The sequence below is a fragment of the Scyliorhinus canicula genome, chromosome 3, assembly GCF_902713615.1.
Source record: "Scyliorhinus canicula chromosome 3, sScyCan1.1, whole genome shotgun sequence".
Classification (NCBI taxonomy): domain Eukaryota; kingdom Metazoa; phylum Chordata; class Chondrichthyes; order Carcharhiniformes; family Scyliorhinidae; genus Scyliorhinus; species Scyliorhinus canicula.
This window is the reverse complement of record NC_052148.1, coordinates 3,220,457-3,242,432: the sequence shown is the minus strand read 5'-3', so window position 1 is coordinate 3,242,432 and position 21,976 is coordinate 3,220,457.

Below are 21,976 nucleotides of genomic sequence, written 5' to 3'. Positions count from 1 at the left end.
GTAAAGCGAGGCTAGAATATTAGAAGTTTCTGGGTAAAGCGAGGCTAGAATATTAGAAGTTTCTGGGTAAAGCGAGGGTAGAATATTAGAAGTTTCTGGGTAAAGCGAGGCTAGAATATTAGAAGTTTCTGGGTAAAGCGAGGCTAGAATATTAGAAGTTTCTAGGTAAAGCCAGGCTAGAATATTAGAAGTTTCTGGGTAAAGCGAGGCTAGAATATTAGAAGTTTCGAGGTAAAGCGAGGCTAGAATATTAGAAGTTTCTGGGTAAAGCGAGGCTAGAATATTAGAAGTTTCTAGGTAAAGCGAGGCTAGAATATTAGAAGTTTCTAGGCAAAGCGAGGCTAGAATATTAGAAGTTTCTGGGTAAAGCGAGGCTACAATATTAGAAGTTTCTAGGTAAAGCGAGGCTAGAATATTAGAAGTTTCTAGGTAAAGCCAGACTAGAATATTAGAAGTTTCTGGGTAAAGCGAGGCTAGAATATTAGAAGTTTCTGGGTAAAGCGAGGCTAGAATATTAGAAGTTTCTGGGTAAAGCGAGGCTAGAATATTAGAAGTTTCTAGGTAAAGCCAGGCTAGAATATTAGAAGTTTCTGGGTAAAGCGAGGCTAGAATATTAGAAGTTTCTAGGTAAAGCCAGGCTAGAATATTAGAAGTTTCTGGGCAAAGCGAGGCTAGAATATTAGAAGTTTCTGGGTAAAGCCAGGCTAGAATATTAGAAGTTTCTGGGTAAAGCCAGGCTAGAATATTAGAAGTTTCTGGGCAAAGCGAGGCTAGAATATTAGAAGTTTCTAGGTAAAGCCAGGCTAGAATATTAGAAGTTTCTAGGCAAAGCGAGGCTAGAATATTAGAAGTTTCTAGGTAAAGCGAGGCTAGAATATTAGAAGTTTCTGGGTAAAGCGAGGCTAGAATATTAGAAGTTTCTGGGTAAAGCGAGGGTAGAATATTAAAAGTTTCTGGGTAAAGCGAGGCTAGAATATTAGAAGTTTCTGGGTAAAGCGAGGCTAGAATATTAGAAGTTTCTGGGTAAAGCGAGGCTAGAATATTAGAAGTTTCTGGGTAAAGCGAGGCTAGAATATTAGAAGTTTCTAGGTAAAGCGAGGCTGGATTATTAGAAGTTTCTGGGTAAAGCGAGGCTAGAATATTAGAAGTTTCTGGGTAAAGCGAGGCTAGAATATTAGAAGTTTCTGGGTAAAGCGAGGCTGGAATATTAGAAGTTTCTGGGTAAAGCGAGGCTAGAATATTAGAAGTTTCTAGGTAAAGCGAGGCTAGAATATTAGAAGTTTCTAGGCAAAGCGAGGCTAGAATATTAGAAGTTTCTGGGTAAAGCGAGGCTAGAATATTAGAAGTTTCTAGGTAAAGCGAGGCTAGAATATTAGAAGTTTCTAGGTAAAGCGAGGCTAGAATATTAGAAGTTTCTAGGTAAAGGGAGGCTAGAATATTAGAAGTTTCTAGGTAAAGCCAGGCTAGAATATTAGAAGTTTCTGGGTAAAGCGAGGCTAGAATATTAGAAGTTTCTGGGTAAAGCGAGGCTAGAATATTAGAAGTTTCTAGGTAAAGCCAGACTAGAATATTAGAAGTTTCTGGGTAAAGCGAGGCTAGAATATTAGAAGTTTCTGGGTAAAGCGAGGCTAGAATATTAGAGGTTTCTGGGTAAAGCGAGGCTGGAATATTAGAAGTTTCTGGGTAAAGCGAGGCTAGAATATTAGAAGTTTCTAGGTAAAGCGAGGCTAGAATATTAGAAGTTTCTGGGTAAAGCGAGGCTAGAATATTAGAAGTTTCTGGGTAAAGCGAGGCTAGAATATTAGAAGTTTCTAGGTAAAGCGAGGCTAGAATATTAGAAGTTTCTGGGTAAAGCCAGGCTAGAATATTAGAAGTTTCTGGGTAAAGCGAGGCTAGAATATTAGAAGTTTCTGGGTAAAGCCAGGCTAGAATATTAGAAGTTTCTGGGTAAAGCGAGGCTAGAATATTAGAAGTTTCTAGGTAAAGCGAGGCTAGAATATTAGAAGTTTCTAGGTAAAGCGAGGCTAGAATATTAGAAGTTTCTGGGTAAAGCGAGGCTAGAATATTAGAAGTTTCTGGGTAAAGCGAGGCTAGAATATTAGAAGTTTCTAGGTAAAGCGAGGGTAGAATATTAGAAGTTTCTTGGTGAAGCGAGGCTGGAATATTAGAAGTTTCTAGGTAAAGCGAGGCTAGAATATTAGAAGTTTCTGGGTAAAGCGAGGCTAGAATATTAGAAGTTTCTAGGTAAAGCGAGGCTGGAATATTAGAAGTTTCTAGGTAAAGCGAGGCTAGAATATTAGAAGTTTCTGGGTAAAGCGAGGCTGGAATATTAGAAGTTTCTGGGTAAAGCGAGGCTAGAATATTAGAAGTTTCTGGGTAAAGCGAGGCAAGAATATTAGAAGTTTCTGGGTAAAGCGAGGCTAGAATATTAGAAGTTTCTGGGTAAAGCGAGGCTAGAATATTAGAAGTTTCTGGGTAAAGCGAGGCTAGAATATTAGATGTTTCTAGTTAAAGCAAGGCTGGAATATTAGAAGTTTCTGGGTAAAGCGAGGGTAGAATATTAAAAGTTTCTGGGTAAAGCCAGGCTAGAATATTAGAAGTTTCTGGGTAAAGCGAGGCTAGAATATTAGAAGTTTCTAGGTAAAGCGAGGCTAGAATATTAGAAGTTTCTAGGTAAAGCGAGGCTAGAATATTAGAAGTTTCTAGGTAAAGCGAGGCTAGAATATTAGAAGTTTCTAGGTAAAGCGAGGCTAGAATATTAGAAGTTTCTAGGTAAAGCGAGGCTACAATATTAGAAGTTTCTAGGTAAAGCGAGGCTAGAATATTAGAAGTTTCTGGGTAAAGCGAGGCTGGAATATTAGAAGTTTCTGGGTAAAGCGAGGCTAGAATATTAGAAGTTTCTGGGTAAAGCGAGGCTGGAATATTAGAAGTTTCTGGGTAAAGCGAGGCTAGAATATTAGAAGTTTCTAGGTAAAGCCAGGCTAGAATATTAGAAGTTTCTGGGTAAAGCGAGGCTAGAATATTAGAAGTTTCTAGGTAAAGCGAGGCTAGATTATTAGAAGTTTCTGGGTAAAGCCAGGCTAGAATATTAGAAGTTTCTGGGTAAAGCGAGGCTAGAATATTAGAAGTTTCTGGGTAAAGCGAGGCTAGAATATTAGAAGTTTCTAGGTAAAGCGAGGCTAGAATATTAGATGTTTCTAGTTAAAGCAAGGCTAGAATATTAGAAGTTTCTAGGTAAAGCCAGGCTAGAATATTAGAAGTTTCTGGGTAAAGCGAGGCTAGAATATTAGAAGTTTCTGGGTAAAGCGAGGCTAGAATATTAGAAGTTTCTGGGTAAAGCGAGGCTGGAATATTAGAAGTTTCTAGGTAAAGCGAGGCTAGAATATTAGAAGTTTCTGGGTAAAGCCAGGCTAGAATATTAGAAGTTTCTGGGTAAAGCGAGGCTAGAATATTAGAAGTTTCTAGCTAAAGCGAGGCTAGAATATTAGAAGTTTCTAGGTAAAGCGAGGCTAGAATATTAGAAGTTTCTGGGTAAAGCCAGGCTGGAATATTTGAAGTTTCTGGGTAAAGCGAGGCTAGAATATTTGAAGTTTCTGGGTAAAGCGAGGCTGGAATATTTGAAGTTTCTGGGTAAAGCCAGGCTAGAATATTAGAAGTTTCTGGGTAAAGCGAGGCTAGAATATTAGAAGTTTCTAGGTAAAGCGAGGCTAGAATATTAGAAGTTTCTGGGTAAAGCGAGGCTAGAATATTAGAAGTTTCTGGGTAAAGCGAGGCTAGAATATTAGAAGTTTCTAGGTAAAGCGAGGCTAGAATATTAGAAGTTTCTGGGTAAAGCGAGGGTAGAATATTAGAAGTTTCTGGGTAAAGCGAGGCTAGAATATTAGATGTTTCTAGTTAAAGCAAGGCTGGAATATTAGAAGTTTCTGGGTAAAGCGAGGCTAGAATATTAGAAGTTTCTGGGTAAAGCGAGGCTAGAATATTAGAAGTTTCTGGGTAAAGCGAGGCTGGAATATTAGAAGTTTCTGGGTAAAGCGAGGCTAGAATATTAGAAGTTTCTGGGTAAAGCGAGGCTAGAATATTAGAAGTTTCTGGGTAAAGCGAGGCTAGAATATTTGAAGTTTCTGGGTAAAGCGAGGCTAGAATATTAGAAGTTTCTTGGTGAAGCGAGGCTGGAATATTTGAAGTTTCTAGGTAAAGCGAGGCTAGAATATTAGAACATAGAACATAGAACATAGAACATAGAACGATACAGCGCAGTACAGGCCCTTCGGCCCTCAATGTTGCACCGACATGGAAAAAAAAAACTAAAGGCCATCTAACCTACACTATGCCCTTATCATCCATATGCTTATCCAATAAACTTTTAAATGCCCTCAATGTTGGCGAGTTCACTACTGTTGCAGGTAGGGCATTCCACGGCCTCACCACTCTTTGCGTAAAAAACCCACCTCTGACCTCTGTCCTATATCTATTGCCCCTCAATTTAAGGCTATGTCCCCTCGTGATAGCCACCTCCATCCCCGGGAGAAGGCTCTCGCTGTCCACCCTATCTAACCCTCTGATCATTTTGTATGCCTCTATTAAGTCACCTCTTAACCTTCTTCTCTCTAACGAAAACAACCTCAAGTCCATCAGCCTTTCCTCATACGATTTTCCCTCCATACCAGGCAACATCCTGGTAAATCTCCTCTGCACCCGTTCCAAAGCTTCCACGTCCTTCCTATAATGAGGCGACCAGAACTGTACACAATACTCCAAATGTGGCCGTACTAGAGTTTTGTACAACTGCAACATGACCTCATGGCTCCGGAACTCAATCCCTCTACCAATAAAGGCCAGCACACCATAGGCCTTCTTCACAACCCTATCAACCTGGGAGGCAACTTTCAGGGATCTATGTACCTGGACACCGAGATCCCTCTGCTCATCCACACTACCAAGAATTTTACCATTAGCCAAATATTCCGCATTCCTGTTATTCTTTCCAAAGTGAATCACCTCACACTTCTCCACATTAAACTCCATTTGCCACCTCTCAGCCCAGCTCTGCAGCTTATCTATGTCCCTCTGTAACCTGCAACATCCTTCCGCACTGTCTACAACTCCACCGACTTTAGTGTCGTCTGCAAATTTACTTACCCATCCTTCTGCTCCCTCCTCTAGGTCATTTATAAAAATGACAAACAGCAACGGCCCCAGAACAGATCCTTGTGGTACGCCACTCGTAACTGAACTCCATTCTGAACATTTCCCATCAACCACCACTCTCTGTCTTCTTTCAACTAGCCAATTTCTGATCCACATCTCTAAATCACCCTCAATCCCCAGCCTCTGTATTTTCTGCAATAGCCGACCGTGGGGAACCTTATCAAACGCTTTACTGAAATCCATATACACCACATCAACTGCTCTACCCTCGTCCACCTGTTCCGTCACCTTCTCAAAGAACTCGATAAGATTTGTGAGGCATGACCTACCCTTCACAAAACCATGCTGACTATCCCTAATCATATTATTCCTATCTAGATGATTATAAATCGTATCTTTTATAATCCTCTCCATGACTTTACCCACCACAGACGTGAGGCTCACTGGCCTATAGTTACCGGGGTTATCTCTACTCCCCTTCTTGAACAAAGGGACCACATTTGCTATCCTCCTGTCCTCTGGCACTATTCCTGTAGCCAATGATGACCTAAAAATCAAAGCCAAAGGCTCAGCAATCTCTTCCCTGGCTTCCCAGAGAATCCTAGGATAAATCCCATCAGGCCCCGGGGACTTATCTATTTTCACCTTGTCCAGAATTGCCAATACTTCTTCCCTACGCACCTCAATGCCATCTATTCTAATAGCCTGGGTCTCAGCATTCTCCTCCACAATATTATCTTTTTCCTGAGTGAATACTGACAAAAAGTATTCATTTAGTATCTCGCTTATCTCCTCAGCCTCCACACACAACTTCCCACCACTGTCCTTGACTGGCCCTACTCTTACCCTAGTCATTCTTTTATTCCTGACATACCTATAGAAAGGTTTTGGGTTTTCCTTGATCCTACCTGCCAAAGACTTCTCATGTCCCCTCCTTGCTCGTCTTAGCTCTCTCTTTAGATCCTTCCTCGCTTCCCTGTAACTATCAAGCGCCCCAACTGAAACTCCACGCCTCATCCTCACATCGGCCTCCTTTTTCCTCTTAACAAGAGATTCCACTTCTTTGGTAAACCATGGTTCCCTCGCTCTACCCTTTCCTCCCTGTCTGACTGGTACGTACTGATCAAGAACACGCAATAGCTTTTCCTTGAACAAGCTCCACATATCCAGTGTGCCCAACCCTTGCAGCCTACTTCTCCAACTTATGCATCCTAAGTCATGTCTAATGGCATCATAATTGCCCTTCCCCCAGCTATAACTCTTGCCCTGCGGGGTATACTTATCCCTTTCCATCACTAATGTAAAGGTCACCGAATTGTGGTCACTGTCTCCAAAGTGTTCACCTACCTCCAGATCTAACACCTGGCCTGGTTCATTACCCAAAACCAAATCCAAAGTGGCCTCACCTCTTGTTGGCCTGTCAACATATTGTGTCAGAAAACCCTCCTGCACACATTGTACAAAGAACGACCCATCCAATGTACTCGAACTATATCTTTTCCAGTCAATATTAGGAAAGTTAAAGTCTCCCATAACAACTACCCTGTTACTTTCGCTCTTTTCCAGAATCATCTTCGCCATCCTTTCCTCGACATCTCTAGAACTATTAGGTGGCCTATAAAAAACTCCTAACAGGGTGACCTCTCCTTTCCTGTTTCTAACTTCAGCCCATACTACCTCGGAAGAAGAGTCCCCATCTTGCATCCTTTCTGCCACCGTAATACTGTCCTTGACTAGCAGCGCCACACCTCCCCCTCTTTTGCCCCCTTCTCTGACTTTACTAAAGCACCTAAACCCCGGAACCTGCAACAACCATTCCTGTCCCTGCTCTATCCATGTCTCTGAAATGGCCACAACATCGAAGTCCCAGGTACCAACCCATGCTGCCAGTTCCCCTACCTTATTTCGTATACTCCTGGCATTGAAGTAGACACACTTCAAACCACCGACCTGAACACTGCCGCCCTCCTGCGAAGTCAAATCTGTGCTCCTGACCTCTCTACTCTCAATCTCTCGCACCCCAAAACTACTATCCAGGTTCCCATGCCCCTGCTGAATTAGTTTAAACCCCCCCCAAAGAGTACTAACAAATCTCCCCCCCAGGATATTGGTGCCCCTTAGGTTCAGATGTAGACCATCCTGTCTATAGAGGTCCCACCTTCCCCAGAAAGAGCCCCAGTTATCCAGAAATCTGAATCCCTCCCGCCTGCACCATCTCTGTAGCCACGTGTTTAATTGCTCTCTCTCCCTATTCCTCGTCTCACTATCACGTGGCACGGGCAACAACCCAGAGATAACAACTCTGTTTGTTCTCACTCTGAGCTTCCATCCTAGCTCCCTAAAGGCCTGCCTGACATCCTTGTCCCCTTTCCTACCTATGTCGTTAGTACCAATGTGGACTACGACTTGGGGCTGCTCCCACTCCCCCTTAAGGACCCGAAAAACACGATCCGAGACATCACCTACCCTTGCACCTGGGAGGCAACATACCAAAATAGAATATTAGAAGTTTCTAGGTGAAGCGAGGCTGGAATATTTGAAGTTTCTAGGTAGAGCGAGCCTCGAATATTAAAAGATTCTTTTTAAGCAGAGTAGGGGCTAGAATATTAGAAGTTTCTAGTTCCCAAGAAACAGTTGAAATATTAGAAGTTTCTAACCGGCACAAAGGCTAGAATATTAGAAGTTTCTAGTCTATGTGTGAGTCAAACTTTACCTGCCGAGTTTAGTTTGGAAAGTCACGTGTGATTGGCTTTTGTAAGGATATTCTGTGGATCGAGGGGACTGATGCTCAGGTTGGGTGTGAACATCAGCAGACTAGAAGATGCTGACCCTGAGAAAAAGTCTGCGAGGCATTTTGGTGATAGCACTAAAATCTTGCATCCATTACTGGTAAAAAAGGCCAAAAAATAAATCATCCTCAGAGTAAAGCAGATTGTGCGGTCATTTTCTGGAAAATAAGGACGCTTAGAATCTTCAGAAACCAATAACCAATCGACCCTTAACTAAAACAGGAAGATAGTGCCTTGGTCAGCCTTGGATAGGGCCCAGAAAGGGTACTTATCCTTAATTTCAGAATGCACCTGAAAGGGACAACCAGGAACAGAAGTTAAAAATCCGAAAAATGACAATTAGGGTAATCCTCTTGCTCTGAAACACGGTCAAGAGAGTTGAAACAATGAAACAAGAGTGGAAAAGCTTAACAGAGGCAAAGAAAACTCCTTTATAAGTGAAACTTATCAGCATGGAGGGGTCTCAATTTTTGTTATGAGTAACTAAAACCCTACAGAATACAGGTCCAAGATCTCAGTGGATAAATGAGTGTGTGTTTAATAAGGATTTGTGAAATCCTGCATAGAGATCCAAGATCTGAGTGGATGAATGAGTATGTGTATGTCTAATAAGGAATTGTGAATTTCCTTTAATGTTTGTATGTTTTTAAAAATGTTGTGTTTTACAAAACCGATTTGCACATCAATTGGAAGTTATAAATGGCAGGTAGAAATGTGATCAATATTATGGGATAGTAAATCAGTATGTTCAGAACTAAATTGGTCCCAGAATAAACAGATACAGAAGTTTTTACTGGGCAGCAGTCAGCTGCTACAGACTTTGAAACTAGTGCGTGCAGTTCTGGTCGCCACATTACCAGAAGGATGTGGATGCCTTGGAGAGGGTGCAGAGGAGGTTCACCAGGATGTTGCCTGGTATGGAGGGTGCTAGCTATGAAGAAAGGTTGAGTAGATTAGGATTGTTTTCGTTGGAAAGACGGAGGTTGAGGGGGGACCTGATTGAGGTCTACAAAATTATGAGAGGTATGGACAGGGTGGATAGCAACAAGCTTTTTCCAAGAGTGGGGGTGTCAGTTACAAGGGGTCACGATTTCAAGGTGAGAGGGGGAAAGTTTAAGGGAGATGTGCGTGGAAAGTTTTTTACGCAGAGGGTGGTGGGTGCCTGGAACGCTTTACCAGCGGAGGTGGTAGAGGCGGGCACGATAGCATCATTTAAGATGCATCTGGACAGATATATGAATGGGTGGGAACAGAGGGAAGTAGACCTTGGAAAATAGGAGACAGGTTTAGATAAAGGATCTGGATCGGCGCAGGCTGGGAGGGCCGAAGGGCCTGTTCCTGTGCTGTAATTTTCTTTGTTCTTTGTTCTTTGACACTGCATAGCTCCGCAGGGTCCTAGTGCCCGACAACGTGAAAAGTCACCAGCAGAAATAATGATGTTCAGAATGTTAAATACATTGAAGAAGGAGCTTTGGAGAATAAAGATATTGGACCAGAAGTTAGATTAGGAGAATTAATTGCAGTATCAGGAAATGAGTATCTGATTGCCGGAAAAGATTTAATACAAATTGATGCAGAAAAATAAAAATATTAAAACCAATTGATAATATAGAGGAAGTTTGGGTGAAGCTACCAACTAAGACTGCAGGGAAAATCATCCGTGAAGATGTAAAATGTAAAGACAAGATTGTTATGATTCTGGGTACACATACGGTTGAATTAGAGAAGCATGGTGTCTGGAGCAAAAGACATTGTATCACAATTAAAACACATGATCCAATTGGGGGGAAGACAGTCAGTTAAAACCTGTTAGCAGCATTGATTGGACACATGATGAAGTTAAAATGTAATGTTTGGAACTTACTTTCATAAAAATCCGGTCGTAATCAAAATAAAGTAATTAAAGTAAATGCAGTAGCAATATCAGGAATGTATTAGGGGAAGGTTTTGACCAGATTGGATCACTGGGTGAGCAGAGGAGGAGTTTGAGATTCTTCGCATCTCACTCAGGGGTGCAATGACAGAAGGAGGAGGCTTAACAGGCCCTAATTGTATGATGTGCATCAATGATAAGGAAAATGAACCAGTTGAAAAAGAAATGGTGGCAAAAGAAATCCGGAAGTCCTGGAGAGGGCACTTCTGGGTTAACCAAATGCAAATAGAAAGTACAAATTAAAGAATAGGGCCCTCTCCACCCTTGATCTGTTCATTTGGTTTTTCAGATGGAAAAAATAAATAACAAACCAGTTCACAAGAAGGAAGAGAACTACACTCCAGAGAAGAATGTTTTAGACAGGATTGGGGGGAAACTAATGATACAATTGGCTACATATTTGAAGGAACTAAATAACAGAACCCAGAGGAAAACTTTACGGGTTAGAAACAAATCAAAATATCAAATTATTACTGAACAGTGAAACCTCCGGTCAGACATCTCTAACTGGACATTAGCTGATGGGTGATCTGTGGTCTCCATGGGGTATGTACTACACGGTGGAGTTATTAAGGGTCTCGGCAGACAGCAGCGACTGATGAGGAACCCCAACATGATAAATAACGATAGTTTAAGAATTTTTGTAGATTGATGCCACGGCGGGAAAATTGTTACCAATGCAGCAAAACAATATTGCATTGGAGAGATGTAATCGTTATTAAAGAAAGAAATTTCATGTAAATTGGTAGGGACTGCTATATATATATGATAAGGGGGGTATGTGTGCCGTTAAAGAACTTGATCCGCATTTCTAAACTGTGTGAATGTTTTAAAAGAGGGGGAATAGTCGTGGTTTAGTATGTTTTCTTGATTTAACTGCATAGAACATCACAAATAATATTGATGTTGTTGTTACGCCATATTTAGTATGTAATAATTATTGGTCCCAAAGCCACGAAGGGATGTTTTGATATTGTACCTTATTTCTAGTATTTAAATTGTAATAACATTTGCAAATATGTAAAGTTGTAACACACAGTCTATTTGTGTGGTTAGGTAATGAGTAATATGTTAAGATAAGACTTAATTTTTTTTTACTATGTATTTAACAATAGGGAGAATTTATTTGGAAAAGTGACAGTTCAATGTGGTTTTGCAAATGCTGTAATGGAAAATATACACTTTCATGTTGTAAGGGAAATGATGACAGATGGAAGGGATTTGAAGGAAATTGGTCAGAAAGATATTCTCTCATGTAAACCAGGATTGGCAGACATACATGGTTCAGGACAATGTTAGACATTAATGTGGAGAAGTTAGGAATAGAAGCAGGATAAATTGAACCTGTTAAATTAATGAAGCAAGGGAATCAGTGGGTGGTACATGATATCATAATTACCATTCCAATGAGAAACAGAAAGCAATTTGGATGACGGAAAAATGGGACACATAATGGCCAGTGATGGACAAAAGACCATTTTGATTACTGATGGACTGAGTTGTGTGCTGTTTCTAAGGGACATGAGGAAGCTTCTACGGTGCTGCTACCCCAAGGAAGTAAAATGCTTTGGAGGTAGTGGAACACACGGAAAGCGATTGTGTTACCTTCCTGAGCGGCTATGGTTATAGTTCACGGTAATTGGACTGGAACGGGAAAAAAAGACTCTTATCGACACTGGTCTGAGATATGAATACATTTACGAGTTGATTTTGGTGCAAAATTTAAAATTCCAACATATACATACAAATGACAAAGATCGGGGATATATGTTAGTTAGAACAATTGGATGGGGGGACAATTAACCAAATGATATAGTTATGTTTCAAATGTCAAGACGGGGTGTAATTGGAAATACAGAAAAATGTGTCATTTGATACATGAAAGCCTGGCAATATCTGGTCTGAGAGGATACAGGGAAAGATCCCACAAAAGGTTAATAGCAGCTGCAAAGAGCAGGATTATAAAATGCAGATTCTTTCTCAGAAGCAGGCTTATCAAACACACCTTGTGGTAAGTTAAACAATGGCTCACACCTTCATTGAAAGTAACTATCTCAGGAAGCATCTGGAAAAGCATGGATGAGAGTTTCAATTAAATTAAGTGACGAATGTTTAAAGCAGGCAGGTCTTTCAAGTCATAACCAAGTTAAATTTTAGCATACAGCTAAAAGCAAAGTTTCACACCTTAATTGAAATAAACTCTCTTAGTAAACAGCTGGAAAGGATCGATGATGCTCAGTCGAATTTGGTGTCAATTCTAAGTGTAAAATTCTACGAACATCAAGTCAATTAAAAGAAAATTGGAGACGACCTGTCCACGAGAAACATCATTTAAGTCAAAATCAAAGGCAAAGTTATGAGCTGGGGACAATTGGAAAATTAAACGATTCGAAATCACAGAAATAAAAGTAACGCCTATTGAAACCTAAGCATTTTTTAATCAGATCTGAGAGGTGACTTTATGCCCAAAATGAATAATTAGTTGTATTCAAATGTTTACATCAAAGATACTTTTTAACAATCAAAGTGAAACAAGCTCATTTACAATAAAGTCGTTAAAACTTAATAACTCTTGGAAAGAGAATATAAACCGTAAGAAAGGGGACAGCCAGCAGAGCCAGAGCCAGCTCTCACAGCTCGGTACATGGGAAGGATAGGACACAGCAACCGAGCTCACCAGCAAATACATCACAAGAAGACCAGATTGTAAAGAAGATTGATTGTCAAGGTGGGCCTGGAGGTCCCTTCAACCAACCAGCAGGATCCAGAAGCAAGATCTTTTTACCTTTCTGTAAAGAAAGTGTTTGCAGCTTTTAAAAGAAAAAAAATAATAATAAAATAACTTACTTAACCTGAAAAAGTGTTTTTTTCCTAAAGTCTACTTTACTTACTTAGCAATGCGGGACCCAGGATCGATGCTACTAAGTGGTAAGTAGATGAAATCTTCGGTGATGGTATGGGTTATACCGGGGGATAACTTGAAAATATAGTTTGACCTGAATAGCACCCACCGAAGCCTGCATCGGAGTCAGGGAGTGAGAATCCCTGATCACCATTTAGAATATCGACCCTTTTTTGGTATAGGGGGAATTCTAAGGATAGTGGTGAGTTTTAACTTCAGAGGATAGTGAGGATGGAGGAGAGTTCCTGCATAGGGACATCCCTCAGAACCCCAGTCACAGCCGCTTTCCCATCCCCTCCGACCAAATACTCGAGGAGCCCAGTGGTGGTAGTCACGCTCCAGATGTGGTACCAAATGTGGCAACACATGAGCCGAATAGAAATATCCCCAATGGTCCCAATCTGCAACAACCACAGATTCACTCCCGCAATAATGGAGGCACCTTCAAAAGGTGGAGACAGGGCGAGGGGACACTGATGGTTAGAGACATGTACATGGACAACAGAGTAGTGACCCTGGGGGAACTGACGAAGAAGTTCCAATTGCCAAGAGGAAATGACCGAAGACGCACAGAGATGAAAAACGTCCTCTGTAAGAAAACAATGGTGTACCCTCAGATACCAGGACATTCATTCGTCAAAGAACTGCTGGACGCGGGGGACCTGGGGAAGGGAAACTGTGTGGACCTGTACAGGGGACTGTTGGAGGAGGTTCCCCCGGACAAGATGAACAAACAAAGAACAAAGAAAATTACAGCACAAGAACAGGCCCTTCGGCCCTCCCAGCCTGCGCCGATCCAGATCCTTTATCTAAACCTGTTGCCTATTTTCCAAGGTCTATAGAATAGAATAGAATAGAATATAACAGTACAGAACAGGCCCTTCGGCCCTCGATGTTGTGCCGAGCCATGATCACCCAACTCAAACCCACGTATCCACCTATACCCGTAACCCAACAACCCCCCCCTTAACCTTACTTTTTAGGACACTACGGGCAATTTATCCTGGCCAATCCACCTAACCCGCACATCTTTGGACTGTGGGAGGAAACCGGAGCACCCGGAGGAAACCCACGCACACACGGGGAGGACGTGCAGACTCCGCACAGACAGTGACCCAGCCGGGAATCGAACCTGGGACCCTGGAGCTGTGAAGCATTTATGCTAACCACCATGCTACCATGCTGCCTTCTCTCTGTTCCCCACCCATTCATATACCTGTCTAGATGCTTCTTAAATGATGCTATCGTGCCCGCCTGTACCACCTCCACTGGCAAAGCGTTCCAGGCACCCACCACCCTCTGCGTAAAAAACTTTCTACGCACATCTCCCTTAAACTTTCCCCCTCTCACCTTGAAATAGTGACCCCTTGTAACTGACACCCCCACTCTTGGAAAAAGCTTGTTGCTATCCACCCTGTCCATATCTCTCATAATTTTGTAGACCTCAATCAGGTCACCCCTCAACCTCCGTCTTTCAAATGAAAACAATCCTAATCTACTCAACCTTTTTTCATAGCTAGCACCCTCCATACCAGGCAACATCCTGGTGAACCTCCTCTGCACCCTCTCTAAAACATCCACAGCCTTCTGGTAATGTGGCGACCAGAACTGCACGCAGTATTCCAAATGTGGCCGAACCAAAGTCCTATACAACTGTAACATGACCTGCTGACTCTTGTACTCAATACCCCGTCCGAAGAAGGCAAGCATGCTGTATGCCTTCTTGACCACTCTATCGACCTGCGTTGCCGCCTTCGGGGTACAATGGACCTGAACTCCCAGATCTCTCTGTACATCAATTTTCCCCAGGACTCTTCCATTGACCATATAGTCTGCTCTTGAGTTAGATCATCCAAAATGAATCACCTCGCATTTGCCTGGATTGAACTCCATCTGCCATTTCTCTGCCCAACTCTCCAATCTATCTATATTCTGCTGTATTCTCTGACAGTCCACCTCGCTATCTGCAACTCCACCAATCTTAGTATCATCTGCAAACTTGCTAATCAGACCACCTATACCTTCCTCCAGGTCATTTATGTAGATCGCAAACAACAGTGGTCCAAGCACGGATCCCTGTGGAACACCACTAGTCACCCTTCTCCATTTTGAGACACACCCTTCCACCACTACTCTCTGTCTCCTGTTGCCCAGCCAGTTCTTTATCTTTCTAGCTAGTACACTCTGAACCCCATATGACTTCACTTTTGCCATCAACCTGCCATTAAAACTTTATCAAACGCCTTATTGAAGTCCATGTATATGACATCTACAGCCCTTCCCTCATCAATTAACTTTGTTACTTCCTCAAAGAATTCTATTAGGTTTGTAACACATGACCTTCCCTGCACAAAACCATGCTGCCTATCACTGATAAGTCTATTTTCTTCCAGATGTGAATAGATTCTATCCCTCAGTATCTTCTCCAAAAGTTTTCCTACCACTGACGTCAAGCTCACAGGTCTATAATTCCCTGGATTATCCCTGCTACCCTTCTTAAACAAAGGGACAACATTAGCAATTCTCCAGTCCTCTGGGACCTCACCCGTGCTCAAGGATGCTGCAAAGATATCTGTTAAGGCCCCAGCTATTTCGACCTTCGCTTCCCTCAGCAACCTGGGATAGATCCCATCCGGTCCTGGGGACTTGTCCACCTTAATTCCTTTTAGAATACCCAATACTTCCCCCTTCCTTATGCCGACTTGACCTAGAGTATTTAAACATCCATCCCTAGCCTCAACATCCATCATGTCCCTCTCCTTGGTGAATACCGATGCAAAGTATTCATTTAGAATCTCACCCATTTCCTCTGAGTCCACGCATAAATTCCCTCTTTTGTCTTTGAGTGGGCCAATCCTTTCTCTAGTTACCCTCTTGCTCCTTACATATGAATAAAATGCTTTGGGATTTTCCTTAACCCTGTTAGCCAAAGATATTTCATGACCCCTTTTAGCCCTCTTTATTGCGCGTTTGAGATTCGTCCTACTTTCCCGATATTCCTCCAAAGCTTCATCAGTTTTGAGTCGCCTCGATCCTATGTATGCTTCCTTTTTCATTTTAGCTAGTCTCACAATTCCACCCGTCATCCATGGTTCCCTAATCTTGCCATATCTATCTAATTTTCACAGGAACATGTCTGTCCTACACTCTAATCAACCTTTCCTTAAAAGATTCCCACATTTCAAATGTGGATTTACCCTTAAACAGCTGCTCCAAATCCACATTCCCGAGCTCCTGCCGAATTTTGTTATACTCTGCCTTTCCCCAATTTAGCACTCTTCCTTTAGGACCACTCTTGTCCTTGTCCATGAGTATTCTAAAACTTACTGAATTGTGATCGCTATTCCCAAAGCAATCACCGACTGAAACTTCAACCACCTGGCCGGGATCATTCCCCAGTACCAGGTCCAGTATGGCCCCTTCCCGAGTTGGACTATTTACATACTGCTCTAAAAAACTCTCCTGGATGCTCCTTACAAATTCTGCTCCATCTACGCCTTCAACACTACACGAATCCCATTCAATGTTGGGGCAGCACGGTAGCATGGTGGTTAGCATAAATGCTTCACAGCTCCAGGGTCCCAGGTTCGATTCCCGGCTGGGTCACTGTCTGTGCGGAGTCTGCACGTCCTCCCCGTGTGTGCGTGGGTTTCCTCCGGGTGCTCCGGTTTCCTCCCACAGTCCAAAGATGTGCGGGTTAGGTGGATTGGCCATGCTAAATTGCCCGTAGTGTCCTAAAAAGTAAGGTTAAGGGGGGGTTGTTGGGTTACGGGTATAGGGTGGGTACGTGGGTTTGAGTAGGGTGATCATTGCTCGGCACAACATCGAGGGCCGAAGGGCCTGTTCTGTGCTGTACTGTTCTATGTTCTATGTTCTATGAAGTTAAAATCTCCCATCACAACCACCCTATTGCTCCTACATTGTTCTATAATCTGTCGACATATTTGTACCTCTACTTCATGCTCGCTTTTGGGAGGCCTATAGTAAAGTCCCAACAATGTTACTGCATCCTTCCTATTTCTTAGCTCTATCCATATTGCCTAAGTGCTCGAATCCTCCATCGTGCCATCCTTAATCACAGCTGTGATATCATCTCTGACCAGTAATGCAACTCCTCCACCCCTTCTATCTCCCTCTCTATCCCTCCTGAAGCATCTATACCCTGGGATATTTAGTTGCCAGTCTTGTCCATCCCTCAACCAAGTCTCAGTAATACCAATAACATCATTTTCCCAGGTACTGATCCAAGCCCTAAATTCATCTGCCTTACCTGCTACACTTCTCGCATTAAAACAAATGCACCTCAGACCACCTGTCCCTTTGTGTTCATCATATCTTCCCTGTCTACTCTTCCCCCTAGTCACATTGAGTTTATTATCTAGTACCTTACTGGCATTAGTTGCTGCCTCTTTACTGACCTCTAACTTCCTAATCTGGTTCCCATCCCCCTACCACATTAGTTTAAAACCTCCCCAACAGTGTTAGCAAAAGCACCCCCTAGGACATTGGTTCCAGTCCTGCCCAGGTGTAGACCATCCGATTTGTAATGGTCTCACCACCCCCAGAACCGGTTCCAATATCCCAAAAATCTGAACCCTTCCCTCCTGCACCATCTCTCAAGCCACGTATTCATTCCGACTATTCTTAAATTTCTACTCTGACTGTTTCGTGGCACTGGTAGCAATCCTGAGATTACTACCTTTGAGGTCCTACTTTTTAACTTATCTCCGAACTCCCTAAATTCTGATTGTAGGACCTCATCCCATTTTTTACCTATATCGTTGGTGCCTATATGCACCATGACAACTGGCTGTTCACCCTCCCCCTTCAGTATGTCCTGCAGCCGATCGGGGACATCCCTGACCCGAGCACCCGGGAGGCAACATACCATTCGGGAGTCTCGCTTTCAACCACAGAAACACCTGTCTACTCTCCTTATGATTGATTCCCCTATGACTATAACCCTGTCAGTCTTTTTCCCACCCTTCTGTGCAGCAGAGCTAGCCATGGTGCCATGAGCCTGGCTGCTACTGCCTTCCCCTGGTGAGTCATCTTCCCCAACAGTATCCCAAACGGTATACCTGTTTTGGAGGGAGATGACCGCAGGGGACACCTGCACTGCCTTCCTGCTCTGACTATTCACTCTGTCTCTGCCTCTCATAATTTTATAGACCTCGATCAGGTCGCCCCCTCAACCTCCTTTGTTCAACAACCCAAGTTTATTCAACCTCTCCCCATAGCTAATGCCCTCCATACCAGGCAACATCTTGGTAAATCCAGTTGGATCAATGGAAAATTTGGCTTGAGAAGTAATAATAGGAAACAAAGAAATGGCAGACAAACTGAATAGTTACTTTCCATCAGTCTTCGCGATGGAAGACACCAGTGGGATGCTGTAGCCATCTAAGATGGACACCAGTGAATACAAAATGAAAGAATGCAAAGAGTGCAGGGAAAAACGGACTTGGTCAAAAGCAAACAGCTTACAGAAGCATTAAGCATTGGGACAATTGCAGAAACCAGTTTCCTGACAGCTGCAGAGTTCAGGCAGCGCGGTAAATGGGAAAACAGTTCACATATTAATGAGGTGATACCGGGACAGTCCCGGGCACAATAGATACACTCAAGTATCAATCGATACTTTCAATAGCAAAGCAGACACGATGGAGCCAGCGAAACCAGGACAATGAGTCCTAAGAACCGCCCCAGCCATCAAGGAACGACCCTAGGATAGGGGGGTTCAAATCATATCGATTGGGAGAAAGGCCCAATCGATCCCCAGCAGGTGAGGAAGCCCGCCCCAAGGGGCACGGACCTCCTGGGACCTATAAAAGAAGGTCCTGCACATGGTTCGGTCTCCGGTCTCCGGCCTCCGACTCCAGCCTCCAGAATCCTGTCTTTTACACCAGCCGTCGAGCAGCAGCCATCGATAAGTAAGTGCCAAACGACGATCGCTACTCGACCCAGGCATTACTTATACCCTTGCCGACCAATAGTGACTCGAAGTTGCAGACTAGAACGGAACAAAGGACTTGTTCCCTGACCTTGCCGGTTCCTTCTTAGATAAGTATTAGTCGTTTAATGGTAGAAGTAAGTTAGTCTTTAGCATGTGCATGAGTGTTATTATATTTGTTTTATAATAAACTCTAATTGTTTTGGACTTACTAATTGGTGTATAGCTTTATTGCTTTGAACTTGACCTTGATACTTGTGACGGTGTCTGTTATGGCACCTGGCGACTCCAGAGCATAGAGAGAGAAACAGAGCCAAGTAAGTGTTAAGCACACTTACTCAGAACAGGCAACAATGCCAGAGCTCCAGGTGAACCAGGGGGCAGAGGTGAGTGCAGTGACCATTACTAAGGATAAGGTTCTGGGGAAACTGAAAGGTCTGAAGGTGGATAAGTCACCTGGACCGGATGGACTACACCCCAGGGTTTCTAAAAGAGATAGCTGAGGAGATTGTGGAGGCATTAGTGATGATCTTTCAGGAATCACTGGAGGCAGGAGGGGTCCCAGAGGACTGGAAAGTGGCTAATGTAACACCGCTGTTTAAGAAGGGAGGGGGGCAGAAGACGGGTAATTATAGGCCGGTTAGCCTGACTTCGGTCATTGGTAAGATTTTAGAGTCTGTTATTAAAGATGAGATCGCGGAGTACTTGGAAGTGCATGGTAAAATGGGACTGAGTGAGCTCGGCTTTGACAAAGGGAGGTCGCGTCTGACAAATCTGTTAGAGTTCTTTGAGGAGATAACAAGGAAGTTAGACGAAGCAGAACCAGTGGACGTGATTTATTTAGAATCCCAGAAGGCCTGTGACTGTTAAATAGGTTAAGGGCCCATGGTGTTCAGGGTAAGATCCTGGCATTGATAGAGGATTGGCTGACTGGCAGAAGGCTGAGAGTGGGGATAAAGGGGTCTTTTTCAGGATGGCAGCCGGTGACTATTGAAGTGCCTCAAGGGTCAGTGCTGGGACCACAACTTTTCACAAAAAACATCAATGATCTGGAAGAAGGAACTGAAGGCACTGTTGCTAAGTTTGCAGATGATACAAAGATCTGTAGAGGGACAGGTAGTATTGAGGAAGCAAGGGGGCTGCAGAAGGACTTGGACAGGCTAGGAGAGTGAGCAATGAAGTGGCAGATGGAATACAATGTGGAAAAGTGTGAGGTTATGCACTTTGGAAGGAGGAATTTAGGCCGAGACTATTTTCTAAATGGGGAAATGCTCAGGAAATCAGAAGCACAAAGGGACTTGGGAGTCCTTGTTCACGATTCTCTTAAGGTTAAAGTGCAGATTCAGTTGGCAGTTAGGAAGGCAAATGCAATGTTAGTGTTCATGTCGAGAGGGCTAGAATACAAGACCAGGGATGTACTTGTGAGGCTGTATAAGGCTCTGGTCAGGCCCCATTTGGAGCATTGTGAGCAGTTTTGGGCTCCGTATCTAAGGAAGGATGTACTGGCCTTGGAAAGGGTCCAGAGGAGGATCACAAGAATGATCCCTGGAATGAAGAGCTTGTCGTACGAGGAATGGTTGAGGACTCTGGGTCTGTACTCGTTGGAGTTTAGAAGGGTGAGGGGGGATCTTATTGAAACTTACAGGATACTGCGAGGCCTGGATAGAGTGGACGTGGAGAGGATGTTTCCACTTGTAGGAAAATCTAGAAGCAGAGGCACCATCTCAGACTAAAGGGACGATTCTTTAAAACAGAGATGAGGAGGAATTTCTTCAGCCAGAGGGTGGTGAATCTGTGGAACTCTTTGCCGCAGAAGGCTGTGGGGCCAAATCACTGAGTGTCTTTAAGACAGAGATAGATAGGCTCTTGATTAATAAGGGGATCAGGGTTATGGGGAGAAGGCAAGAGAATGGGATGATTGAATGGCGGAGCAGACTCGATGGGCCGAGTGGCTAATTCTGCTCCTGTGTCTTCTGGTCTTATTGGCCACCGGTGAATCCTGCTCGGCTGGCCATCGGCAGCACCACCCAAAGCTCCAGACAGGCTATCCGACCTGTCGGAATTCCTCACATTGGAGAAAATAAAGTTTGCCACCCAGCCGTGGGACGAAGGGTTCCTCAGGATGTGGAGACCATTTGCCAACTTGTTCCAAGATGTGTTTGCAACCGGCAACCAGTAGGGTAAGGGTGAGGGTGGTGAGGGGGGTAAGGGGGAGGGAGCAGTGAGGGGGATAAGGGGTGAGGGGGCGGTGAGGGGGGTAAGGGGTGAGGGGGCGGTGAGGGGGATAAGGGGGAGGAGATGGTGAGGGGGGTAAGGAGGACGGGGGCGGTGAGGGGGGTAAGGGGTGAGGGGGCAGCGAGGGGGTAAGGGGAGGAGGCAGTGAGGGGGGTAAGGGGTGAGGGATCAGCGAGGGGGTAAGGGGAGGAGGCAGTGAGGGGGTAAGGGGGGAGGGGGCGGTGAGGGCGGTAAGGGGTGAGGGGGCAGCCAAGGGGGTAAGGGGGAGGAGGCAGTGAGGGGGGTAAGGGGGGAGGGGGCGGTGAGGGCGGTAAGGGGAGGGGGCAGCGAGGGGGTAAGGGGGAGGAGGCAGTGAGGGGGTAAGGGGTGAGGGGCTGTGAGGGAGGTAAGGGGGAGGGAGCAGTGAGGGGGGTAAGGGGGAGGGGGCAGCGAGGGGGTTAAGGGGGAGGAGGCAGTGAGGGGGTAAGGGGTGAGGGGCTGTGAGGGAGGTAAGGGGGAGGGAGCAGTGAGGGGGGTAAGGGGGAGGAGGCAGTGAGGGCGGTAAGGGGGAGGGGGCGGTGAGGGGGAGGGGGCAGTAAGGGGGGAGAGGGCAGTGAGGGGGTAAGGGGGGAGGGGGCAGTGAGGAGGGTAAGGGGGGAGGGGGCGGTGAGGGCGGTAAGGGGGAGGGGGCGGGTGAGGGGGAGGGGGCAGTAAGGGGGGGAGGGGGCAGTGAGGGGGTAAGGGGGAGGGGGCGGTGAGGGGGGAGGGGGCAGTAAGGGGGAGGGGGGAGTGGTGGGGGTAAGGGGGGAGGGGCAGTGAGGGAGTAAGGGGGAGGAGGTGGTGAGGGGGTAAGGGGGGAGGGGGCAGTGAGGGGGAGGGGACAGTGAGCGGGGGAAGGGGGGTAAGGGGGGTAAGGGGGAAGCGGCAGTGAGGGGAAGGGGCAGTGAGGGGGTAAGGGGGGTAAGGGGGGTAAGGAGGAGGGGGCAGTGAGGGTGTAAGGGGGGTAAGGGGGGTAAGGAGGAGGGGGCAGTGAGGGG